The following is a 13364-nucleotide window of genomic DNA, read 5'->3' on the forward strand; positions in this document are numbered from 1 at the left end:
TCTCAGAAAAAAAAATCTTATGAGATAAGATTGTTTATTTTGCAGTGCTGGGGATCAACCCAGGGCCTTACTCAAGGAACTGTGTTGCCTTCCCAGAAATGTTCTTTTAGATGCCACATCTCCTGAAGACCTATTTTTTAGAACAGTACTACTCTAGTCTGTATTTTTTAGGTGCTCAGACTATTGTTTAGGAAGAATTTATACTCAATAATAGAAAGAAAACATTTACTTTTATCATAAATTAGTGATATACAAATTGGTTTGACATGTTTAATAGTAGTTTTATACAGTACTGCAAAAGTGAATAGACTGTTTCTTAAACTTTTAAATTCATTTCTGAATATAGTTGTCTTGGAGCTCTGCATTTTTTTAATAATGAAAATTTTAAAGTTATTTGGGATTAAGTTTCAAAGGAGCCAATGTTGCATGTATAGAAGCTAATACTAAACCAAGAATGAGGTTTACATGAGAAGGATTAAAGCTGTGGAATCAGAATATTAAAGCAAATAATGCCATCAGGTTCTCAATGTAGGATTTAGTATTTTTTTGTTTGTTTGCTTGTTTTGCAGGATTGAACCTGGGTCCTTATGCATGCTGGGCAAGCACTCTACCCCTAAGCCATATCCCGAGCCCCTTAGCATAGTACTTAAAACAAACAATCTTTATCACTTTGGAAGTCTTTTGTATTGAAGGAAAAAATGTCAAATTGCTGCTGTTTGGTGGACATGAATTTTGAAAGCAGTAAAGGATTTTCTACTTAGATTTGCTTAGATTTTAGCTTATGCTGCCCTGAAGTGGCCATTAAAACTTTTTTCCTTTCGTATATGTTTAGAAGTGGGACTTACAGAAATGTGCAAGATTATTTCGATTTTTATTTTAGAATTTAATTTCTGTCAGTGATGGAATGCTGTGAGGGAAAACTGAAAAGGAGATAAGAAACATTTTTTTCTTTCAAACAAAGACCTTAAAGAAAAGGAAAAAAAGAACATATAATTTGATTAACAAGACATTTTCAAAATGTCCGTGATTCCATCACTCTGGAGAACCATTTTTAAACAAAATTCCAAATTAATCTATTCCTTTTTTTTTTTTTTTTTTTTAAAGTAAGGAGTAGCTATTTTGGAAAGCAGTTAGAATGAATGAAAAGATCATCTGGATGCTACTTCCTTCTACTCTTTGGGAGAATTTTATGTAATAAGTTGGTAATTTAGAATTAATACATATTTGTTTGTAGTTTTCATTGGGAATAGTGCATTGTTTGGTTCTATAAGCCTAACCTGACAGCATGAAAATATACCTGGGGTCCTACAAAGGGGTATTTCCTGGAAGAGCTCTTTCCTGTATGTGGAAAAAAGCTAGGTTAGAGAAGAATTCTTGCCAAATTGTCTTAGGCTATTGGATTCTGGTTGAATAATACTATTTTACTTTAATGAAACTATGTAGTTTCAAATTGATTTCTATATTCTTTTTTAATTTTTAGTATTCCAATAAAACTTTTTTTTTTTTTTTTTTTTTTTTTGCAGTGCTGGGGATTGAACCCAGGGCCTTGTGCTTGAGAGGCAAGCACTCTACCAACTGAGCTATCGCCCCAGTCCAAAACTTTATTTTTTAATGTTACTTTTTTAAATAAAATTCTTTTCATACATGTATATAGGGTAATAATATCTGCCTCATCCTACTATCCTTCCCATTCCCACCGTTCCACCCCTCCCCTCTGCATAATCCAAAATTCCTTCATTCTCTCCTACCCCTCCCCCCACTATGGATCAGCATCTGCTTATCAGAGAAAACATTAAGCCTTTGGTTTCTTGGGATTGCTTATTTCAGTTAGCATGATATTCTGTAGTTCCATCCATTTACCTGCAAATACTTAATTTCATTCTTCTTTAAGACTGAGTAATATTCCATTGTGTATATGTACCATATTTTTTTTTATCCATTCATCTCTTGAAAGGCATCTAAGTTGATTCCATAGTCTAACTATTGTGAATTCAGCTGCTATAAACAGTGATGTGGCTGTGTCACTGTAATATGCTGATTTAAGTCTTTTGGGTATAAACCAAGGAGTGGGATAGCTGGGTCAAATGGTGGTTCCATTCCAGGTTTTCTTAGGAATCTCCATACTACTTTCCAAAGTGGTTGCACCAATCATCAGTCCCACCAACAATGTATAATTGTACCTTTTTCTCCATATCCTTGCCAACACTTATTATTGCTTGTATTCTTGATAATTGCCATTCTGACTGGAGTGAGATAAAATCTTAGTTTTGATTTGCATTTCTGTAATTGCAAGAGATGAATATTTTTTCATACGTTTATTGATTGATTATATTTTCTTATGTGAAGTCTCTGCTCAATTCCTTAGCCCATTTATTGATTGGGTTATTTGTTTTTCTGGTGTTTAGTTTTTTGAGTTCTTTGTATATCCTGGAGATTAGTGCTGTATCTGAGGTGTGTGTGGTAAAGATTTTTTCCCATTCTATAGACTTTATCTTCACGTTATTGTTTCCTTTGCTGAGAAGATGCTTTTTAGTTTGAATCCATTCCATTTATTGATCTTAATTTTATTTCTTGCATTTTCTTGTTAAGGAAGTCAGGTCCTAAGCCAACATGATGAAGATTTGGGTCTACTTTTTTCTTCTATTAGGCACAGGGTCTCTGTTCTAATGCCTAAGTCTTTGATCCACTTTGAGTTGAGTTTTGTACAGGGTGAAAGATAGAGGTTTAATTTAATTTCATGACCTGTGGATTTCCAATTTTCCTAGCACCATTTTTTAAATAGGCTATCTTTTCTCCAGTGAATGTTTTTGGTGCCTTTGTCTAGTATGAGAAAACTGTATTTATGTGCAATTGTCTCTGTGTCTTCTATTCTGTACCATTGGTCTATGTGTCTGTTTTGGTGTGACTACCATGCTGTTTTTGTTACTATGGCTCTAAGGTCTGGTATTGTGATGCCTTCTGCTTTATTCTTCTTGCTAAGTATTGCTTTGGCTATTCTACGTCTCTTATTTTTCCAAATGAATTTTGTGATTGCTTTTTCTATTCCTATGAAGAATGTCATTGGGATTTTTAGTAGGAATTGCATGAATCTGTATAGCACTTTGGGTAGGATGGCCATTTTGACAATATTAATTAATTAATATTAATTTTGACAATATTAACCTCTCTAAGACCATGGGAGATCTTTTCATCTTCTAAGGTCTTCTTCAAAAGTTTCTTTCTTTAGTGTTTTGTAGTTTTCATTGTAGAGGTTTTTTTTTCACCTTTTTTGTTAGATTGATTCCCAAGTCTTTTATTTTTTGGGGAGGGGCGCTATTGTGAATGGGGTAGTTTTCCTAATTTCTTTTGCAGTGGATTTGTCACTTATGTATAGAAATGCATTTGATTTATGGGTATTGATTTTATATCCTGCTACTTTGCTGAATTCATTTATGAGTTCTGCAAGTTTTCTGGTGGAATTTTTTTGGATCTTCTAAATATAGAATCATGTTGTCAGCAAATAGTGATAGTTTGAATTCTTCTTTTCCTATTTGTATCCCTTTAATTTTTTCTGTTTATCTGATTGCGCTGGCTAAAGTTTCAAGGACAATGTTGACTAAAAGTGGTGAAAGAGGGCGTCCCTGTCTTGTTCCAGTTTTTAGAGGGAATGCTTTCAATTTTTTTCCACTTAGAATGTTTATGGCCATGGGCTTAGCATAGATAACTTTTACAATGTTGGGTTATGTTCCTACTAGCCCTAGTTTTTCTAGTGTTTTGAACTTGAGAAAGTGCTGTATTTTGTTAAATGCTTTTTCTACATCTATTCAGATAATCACATGATTCTTGTCTTTAAGTCTATTGATGTGATGAATTACGTTTATTGATTTCCGTACGTTGAACCAACCTTGCATTTCAGGGATGAACCCCATTTGATCATGGTGCACTATTTTTTTAATATGTTTTGTATGCGATTTGCCAGAATTTATTGAGAATTTTTGTATATATGTTCATCAGGGATATTGGTCTGAAGTTTTCTTTCCTTGATGTGCCTTTGTCTGGTTTTTGTATAAGGGTAATACTAGCCTCATAGAATGAGTTTGGAAGGATTCCCTCCTTGTCTATTTCATGGAATAATTTTGAGCAGTATTGGTGTTAATTCTTTGAAGGTCTTGTTGAACTTGGCTGAGAATCCATCTGATCCTGGACTTTTCTTGGTTAGTAGGCTTTTGATGGTGTCTTCTATTTCATTGCTTGTAATTGACCTGTTTAAATTGTGTATGTCCTCCTGCATCATTTGGTAGATCATATGTCTGTAGAAATTTGTTGATGTCTCCAAGATTTTGTTTTATTTGCATATAAATTTTCAAAATAGTTTCTAACGTGCTGTGTTTCAGTAGTATCCATTGTGATATTTCCTTTTTCATCACATATTTTAGTAATTTGGGTTTTCTCTCTTGTTCTCTAGTGTGGCTAGGGGTTTATCAATTGTATTGATTTTTTCAAAGAACCAATTTTTGGGGAATTTTTTCAGTTGTTTCTTTTGTTTAAATTTCATTGATTTCAGCTCTGATTTTAATTATTTCCTGTCTTCTACTGTTTTTGGTGTTAATTTGTTCTTCTTTCTCTAGGACTTTGCGATGTAATGTTAGGTCAATCATTTGTTGACTTTTTTATTATTTTAATAAATGAGCTCAATGCAATGATCTTTCTTTCCTCTTAGCAGTGCCTTCATAGCCTCCCACAGATTTTGATATGTTCTATCAGTGTTCTCATTTACCTCTAAGTATTTTTTTTATTTCCTCCTTGATTTCTTCTTTTATCCATTCATTGTTCAATAGCATGCTATTAAGTCTCCAGGTATTGGAGTAGCTTCTATTTTTTATTTTATTGTTGATTTCTAATTTCATTCCTTTTTGATCTGATAGAATGCAGGGTAGTATTTCTTTTTTTTTTTTTTTTTTTTTTTTTTTTTTGCATTTGCTGAGAGTTACTTTGTGCCATAACATATGGTCTGTTTTAGAGAAGGATCCATGTGCTTCTGAGAAGAAAGTGTATTCGCTTGATGATGGATGAAATACTCTATGTCCTTAGTTAAGTCTAAATCATTGATTGTATTGTTTAATTCTGTAATTTCTTTGTTTAGTTTTTGTTTGGAAGATCTATCCAGTGGTGAGAGAGATGTGTTAAAGTCACCCTGTATTATTGTGTTGTGGTCTGTTTGGTTCTTGAAATTGAGAAGGGTTGGTTTGATGTACGTTGATGCTCCATTGTTTGGGATATATAAACGTTGTTATGTCTTTTGGTATATGATTCCCTTCAGCTGTATGAAATGTCCTTCTTTATCCCTTTGGACTAACTTTGGTTTGAAGTTCACTTTGTCTGATGTGAGGATGGAAACCCCTGCTTGTTTATGTAGTCCATGTGAGTGATATGTTGTTTTCCAACCTTTCACCTTCATTCTGTGGATGTCTTGTCCTAGGAGATGAGTCTCTTGAAGACAGCATATTGTTGGGTCTTTGTTTAAAATCCAATCTGCCAGTCTGTGTCTTTTGATTGATGAGTTTAGTCCATTAACATTCAGGGTTATTATTGAGATATGATTTGTATGCCTTGTCATTTTGACTTATTTTTGGTTTTTAACTTGACTCAGTTTCTCCTTTGATTGATCTTTCATTTGGTGTAGTTCCTCCCTTTGCTGGTTTTCACTGTTTTTTTTTTTTTTCCATCTCCTCCTCTTGGAATATTTTGCTGAGAATGTTCTATAATGCAGCCTTTTTAGTTGTGAAATCTTTTAACTTTTGTTTATCATGGAAGGTTTTTATTTCATCTTAAAACCTGGAGCTTAATTTTGCTGGATATAAAATTTTCAATTGGCATCCATTTTCTTTTGGAGCTTGATATATGTTATTCCAGGACCTTCTGGCGTTCAGGATCTGGGTTGAGAAATCAGCTGAGATCTGAATTGGTTTCCCCCAATATGTAATTTTTTTTTCTCTTGCAGCCTTTAAAATTCTATTTATTCTGTATGTTAGTCATTCTCATTATAATGTGTCTTAGTGTGGGTCTGCTGTAATTTTGTACATTTGGGGTTCTATAAGCCTCTTGTAGTTGGTTTTCTATTTCATTGTTTAGATTTGGGAAATTTCCGATATCATGTCATTGAAAAGATTGTGCATTCCTTTGGTTTTATCTCCACACCTTTGTGTATTCTGATAAATCTTGAATTTGGTCTTTTCATGTTATCCCATATTTCCTGGAAGTTCTGTTCATGGTTTTTTACCATTTCTCTGTGTGGTCAACCTTGTTTTCAAGGATATATATTTTGTCTTCAGTGTCTGAGGTTCTATCTTCCAAGTGGCCTAGTCGGTTGGTGATACTTTCCATTGAATTTTTAATTTGACTTATTGTTTCCTTTATTTGGAGGATTTCTGCTTGATTCATTTTTTATGATCTCTACCTCTTTATTAAAGTGATCTTTCACTTCCTGTTCGTTCTTTCCAAAACCATCCTTTTTGAATATCAATCTATGTATTTTCTAAACTCCTTCTCTGACATTTCTTCTACTGTGTTGTCTATGGATTCTATTGTTGGAACATCTTGGTTTGTTTGAGGCACTTTGTTCCCTTGTTTTTTGTTTGTTTTGTTGAGGTGGCCAAGCCCTGAGATAGTGGTAGCTGCATTGGCAAACCTGCAGGTCCTGACTGTTGTCCCAAAATGGTGATGACTGCATGTAACCGAACCTGCGGGCACTGTGACTATGGACTGCAGGCAGCAGCCGATCTACTGGAGGTCTGTGGACTGTCTGCAGGCTAATGGTGGACAATAGGTGGGTAAACATTTAGTGGTGAAAGGCAGGCAAGAAGTGGCAAATGGGGAAATGGCAGATGATAGGTGGTGGTCAGTGAGCAATTCACACTCAAAAGGCAGGCGATATGCTGGCAGATGGCAGGTGATCATGACAGATCAGTGGGGTAAACAGCAGAGGATTGGTGGACAGTGATGACTGCCTCACAGAGAAACAGTATTTCCCCTGCTTGAATCCCAAGTTATGGAGGGATAAGGAATGCAGCCTTCCTCTAGTCCACTATCTTGGACTTCCTGATTTCTGTATTCTTAAGATACTTAAGGTTCTACCTGAAAGGTGAATAAAAGTCTCTTATAGTACTTAAAACTGAATGTTAAAGAGAAGTTTATGCTGGGTGAGTTGATGCATTCCTATCCAACTCATCCAGCAGCTCTGAAGACTGAGGCAGGAGGATCATGAATTTGAGGCTAACCTGGCCAACTTAGCGAGATCCTATTTTAAAAAATAAATAACTGGGCATGGTGACGCATACCTGTTCCCAGTGGCTCAGGAGGCTGAGGCAGGAGGATTGCTATTTCAAAGCCAAACTCAGAAATTTAGCGAGGACCTAAGCAACTTGGCAAGACCCTGTCTCTAAATAAAATACAAAAAAGAGCTGGGGGGTAGCTTAGTGGTTAAACACCCCCACCCAGTTCAATCCCTGGTATTAAAAAAAAAAAGCGGAGGGCTGGGGTTGTGGCTCAGTGGTAGAGCCTACTTGCCTAGCACATGTGAGGCACTGCGTTTGATTCTCAGCACCACATATAAATAAATGAATAAAATAAAGGTCTATCAACATCTAAAAACATTTAAAAAATAAATAAATAAATAAAGCAGGGGAGGAGTAAGGTGGAGCTGAGGATGTAGCTCAGTGATAGAGTGCCCCTGGATTCATTCCCCGTTACCACACATAAAATGAATAATGACTAGGAGAAAAAAGGCTGAAATGATAGTTGTTTTCAGGAAGATAAAATTAAAAAGATAATTTATTTAAGAACAATATATTTTTCCAGACCTCTTTAGTCTCAGAATGTTTGGATAAACAGAATTTACCAGACAGTTTTACTTTCAAATTCAGTTGGGCATACTCAATAGACCCTCCTTCTTGGCTCATTAACAAAACAGATGTGAGAAAGAATAGTTTGTGGTTTTTCAACCATAATGGTTATTCTGTTAGGATACATGAACAGCCTTTCTGTACTTGGAATTTGTGGTTTTCTGCCATTATCTATATTAATATTAATGACTTTGTTTGGCTAGCCACTGCTTTAAAAAAAAGACTTGAGATTCAGAAAAACTTTGTCACACAACTAATGCTTTCTCTTATTAGTGTTATATTATAAAATGTTTTATTATAAAAATTATGTGCATTTGTCAGTTTAATAAAATAATCTGGAAGAAATTTTTTGTGTTATATCAACCATTTATTTATTTATTTATTTTGGTATTGGGGATTGAACTCAGGGGTTTTTTGTTTTTTTTTTTTTAATTTAGAGACAGGATCTTGCTGAATTGCTTCTGGCCTTGCTAAGTTTAGTATTCTGTGAGTACTAAAGCAAAAGTTCCCAGGGCAAATTCATAATTTGTTAATAGGCTGTAGTTGAATGTGATTTATTCACTGCTTATTTTTCATCATTCATATTTGTTCTAAGCTGTTATTTACTTCTGACTGAGAGCTAGTACATATTAACTTGTTAGGTCTGTGAACAATATAGACCAGGCATACGCTTTGAAATTGCATGGTTTTATAGTTGAAATTTAGTTTGATTAATTGACATTTCTTCCTATAGTTACTGAAAGGAATTTTGAGATAGAGAGAAAAACCACATACTGCCTTGTATTTCTCTGTAATAACATTTTCAATTCTAGTGGGTAGTATAGGTATTTTGTTAAATAACTGAAATGTACTTCATTGGAAGTATAATGCTTTGTATTGACAGTGTTTCCTCTATTAGTAACTGTAGAGTTCTGTTCATTGCTAACTCCTGAAACAAAATACTGGTTTTTGTCAGATTGTACAAAAAGTACCAAGCAGGGCTGGGGTTGTGGCGCAGTGGTAAGAGCACTTGCCTAGCATGTATGAGGCTCTGGGTTTGATTCTCAGCACTGCATACAAATAAATAAATATAGTCCATTGACAACTAAGAAACATTTTTAAAAAGCACCAAGCAAGATACAAATAATGGAGAAAAATTTGGCAAAAAAGTGTGATATAGTATAAAAAGCATGAGTTTTAGAGACTCTGGCTCTCACATTAGCTGTGATTTATTAATGCTATGTCACTGTAGGTTCAATTGTAACAAATGTGAGGGATGTTGACAGAAAGAAGGCTTTGTGGATGAGGAGACAGGGGACATATGGAAAATCTAACCTTCTGTCCATTTTGCTGTGAGCTTAAAATTGCTCTAAAAGATAAAGTCTATTTAAAAAGTTAACTTTAGTTTTAGGCAATGCATTTAGTCTATCTTTAATTTCCTTATCTGTACAATGGAATGATAAAAACGTTAAGTATAAAAAAGAAATAAATCTTTCTTCCTATTCCTTTTTTTTTTGAAAAAAGACGTAAATATGTCTTTATTTGCTGAGGACATGATTTTTTTTTCCATTTTATCCTATTCTTTAAGACATTTTTATTGTAGAGAGTTTAGGATATATACAGAATTGTGTAATCCATTCCACGTACATAATCACCCAAATCCAAAGAATCATCAATCCCTGTCTGATCATGTTCCTTCTACTTTTCCCTCCTCTGTATCTTTTGAAGCACATTCTAGATATATGATTTCACTAATAAATATTAAGTATATATAAAAGATACTTTTTAAATATAGACTACTATCATTAGCAGCAGCAGCATAACAACAGACCTTTATAACAAATAGTCATTGTTCTAACTTCTACTTATCTCAAATACTATACCTTTTTCAAAATTTTGCTTTTTTTTTTTTTTTTTTTTTTTTCTTTTCTTTTTTTGTGATAGGGATTGAACCACTGGCTTCCTATGGCTAAGCACATCTCTCATTCCACATCTAGGCTGTCTGTCCTTTAAGGATCTTACTGGGTTCCTGAGGCTGGCTTGAATTTGCAATCCTATAAACATTGTGATTAATTGATATGTCTTTTAAATATCTGTTAATCTATAACTTTTCTTCCCCCCCCTGCAATTTATGGATTTATTTGTCCTATACAGTTTCTCAAAATTTGTACTTTCCTGTTTCCATCTTCATAATGTAATTTAAAACATTTCTTTGATGTGAAACCTTGACTGGATTCAAGCTATTTTTAAAATTTACATTAGATTTAATTTTAATTGATACTTAAAAACTTAAAAATTATACATATTTGCTATATATTTATGGAATACCATGTGATATTTGGATACAAAGCTAACGGTATCCATCTCCTCAAATGTGTAATATTTCTTTAAGGTAAAGACATTAAAAGTCCTTTTTCTAGATTTTTTTTTAATTTTTTTTTTTTTTTTTTTTTTTTAAGTTCTTTATTTTGAGATATGGTCTTGCTAAATTGCCAAGACTGGCCTCAAACTTGTCATACTCCTGCCTCAAACTCCTGAGTAGCTAGGATTATAGGCATGAACCACTGCACCCAGTTCTTTCAGTTTATTGACACGTTATTCTTTTGGAATTGACTCCTGTAGGATTCTCTGAAGTTATTTTTATTAAGGTCAGCGAAAAATTTTCAAAATCAAATAGTTCCTAAGTCTTCATTTTATTTGACTTTTCAGTCACATTTGATTCAATTGTTTTCTTCTTGAAACTTTTTTTCTCCACTTAGTCTTTAGGGATGGCTCTCTCTGGGTTCTCCTCCAACCTTGTTGGTGATTACTTTTCTAGTTCTTCAGCTATTTTATTTACATCTCCCCACTTTTCTCTAAACAACTTGGGAGAATCCTAGAATTTAGTATTCTGTATATATGCCATAGTCTGGATGATGTCCCCTACCAGTGGTATTAAATACCACTTAACGTGCAAGGACACCCACCACTTACATGTCCAGCCTGGATCTCTGTCCTGAAGTCCACATTCATCTATCTTCTAGACATCTGCTTGTGTAAATACCTTGAACTTAACATGTTCTGAAACTCTTCTTGATTTCTTATTCAAAATTGAGTCTTCTCTCAGTAAATGACACTTCTTTTCTTTCAGTTACTTTAGATCAAAAAACCTCAAGAGTGCTTTTTTCTTTTATCCCACATCTATTCTACTAACAGTTCTTGTCAGGCCTACCTTCTAAATATTTTTCTACCACCACATCACTCCTAGTTACTGCTGCTGCTTTTAGTTCTAGCAAATATTAGCCTTTGCCCATACTATTAAATAACTTGCTAGCTGGTGTCCTTGCTTGTAATTTTACATACAATTTTTCATAGAACAGCTAAAATTTTAAATCAGGTCATAACACGTTTTGGCATAGTACCTAGAGAACTCAGAAGATTGGAACTACCTGACTTCAAGACTTAATACATTGGTAGGGTAAGCACGACATTTTGATGTTGGTGAAAGAATAGACAGATTATTGGAACACAATAGAATCCAGCAAAGTAGGTTACAGTTCCATATTCTACTAATAACTAGCTATAAAGCTTTAGGCAAATCATTTGTTTACCTTTTCTGTAAAATGATTCCTTCTTTGTAAGGTTGGTTTAAAGATTAAATCAATCCAGGCTTGGTGGCATAATCCCAGCAGTTGAGGATGAGACGGGGGGATGGCAAGTTTGAGGCCAGCCTCAGCAGTTTAGTGAGACCCTGTCTCAAAATAAAAAAGGGTAGGAGATGTTGCTCAGTGATGACTACCCCTGGGTTCAATTAGATGAGATAAGAAGATAATGTATATAAAGCATTTAACACATAGTTAAGAGCTAAATTTTAGCTATTATACATTCTCCAATTTGGTCCTTCAAGATTCATAAGATAAAAGAATCTAAGTTATTCCCTATTCCCACTTTTCCCCCATCTTTTTGGGGGTAGGTTTCTGGGAATTGAACCCTGGGGCACTTCACCACTGAGCTACATCCTCAGCCCTATCTGTAGAATAGGTAGACTCTTCTGTAACATAGCAGGAAAGATTATGTTCTTGGAAGAGATTTTTAAAAATACATGAAAGTAAATTCAGAAACAAATGATTGGGGGAGCCCTTTATGTACTTGTATCCACATTAATAAACATTTGTTCTTAACTTTTTATTCCTAATATAAATTCATTCTTTTAATATATATATTGCTGGTTTTAATTTGTTAACATTTTGTTTGGATTTTTGCATGTGTTCATGAATGAGATTGGCCCATGGTTTTCCTTTCTCACCTTTTTTCATGTGTTAGCATCAAAATTTTTTAGGCATCATAAATTGAATTGGGGTGTGTTTCCTTTTTTCCTATTCTCTGGAAGAGTTTATATAAGATTGGTGTTATTTTTTTCCTTAAATGTTTAATATAATTCTCTAGAGAAGCCATTTGGATCTTCAGTCTTTTTGTATGTATAAAAGTAGTTATAATTGTGAGTTTAACTTTTTCAGATAGTTACAGGACTTTTTAGATTTTTAATGTAATTTTTAATTTATTTATATCATAGTTATTAACTGAATTTGTTTGAACTACAACAGCTACAACATTAATAGCTACAGCAATTTAAGCTTTAAAAATTTAATATCACAAAGCAAAATGAATTGTTAAAATTTTTTAAAAGATTAATTTAATGGTAGACAATAGGTTTTTAAAATTTGGGACAAAATACACATACGATTAAATTTATTATCTTAACACTTTCAAATGTGTAGCTCAGTATGGTTAAATACATTTCATATCGTTGGCCAACAGTCTCTGGAACTCTTCATCTTTCAAAACTGAAACTGTACCCATTAAACAACTCCCCATTAGCTCTTGCTATAGCCCTAGAGACCACTTTTTTATTTTGTACTGGAGATTGTTCAGCCCAGAAGCACTGTACTGCTGAGATATATCCCCAGTTGTTTTCATTTTTTATATCAAGACATGGTCTCGCTACCTCAGCTTCCTGAGTAACGGGGACGATAGGTATGCACTACTGTGCCCAACTCCATCAACCACACTTCCACTTGCTTGCTTCTGTGAAATTGTGCTCTAGGTACTTCAAATAAGGGGAATGGCAGTTTTTGTCTTTTTGTAACTACTTCATTTAGCATTATATCCTCAGTGTTAATCTGTGTTGTAGCAATTGTCAGAATTTCTTCCTTTTTAAGGTTGGATAATTTTCTGTTGTGTGTGTGTGTGTGTGTATACATATATATATATGTGCATATATATGTATATATATACATATCACATTTAGCTTATGATTCATGCATCTGTGACCATTTCAGTTGTTTCTACTTTTTGAGTGTTATCAGTAATGCTTCTGTGAACATGTGTGTCTTTTTGTTCAATTCTCTTTGCTTTTAATTCATTTGAGTATATGTAGATCCAGTAACAGAATTACTTGAGAATGTGGTAATTCTACTTTTAGGGGTTTTGTTTTGTTTTGTTTGGGGACTGGTATTGAACCCAAAT

General features: G+C 33.9%; 1 protein-coding gene across 1 annotated transcript in view; it reads left to right on the forward strand.

Moving 5' to 3' along the window:
* LOC306655585 (protein argonaute-3-like) overlaps positions 1 to 13364 on the forward strand; it is a 114017-nt gene that overhangs the window by 2868 nt on the left and 97785 nt on the right.

Source organism: Sciurus vulgaris (assembly GCF_902686455.1).
Source record: "Sciurus vulgaris genome assembly, chromosome: 1".
In the NCBI taxonomy this organism is placed as follows: Eukaryota; Metazoa; Chordata; class Mammalia; order Rodentia; family Sciuridae; genus Sciurus; species Sciurus vulgaris.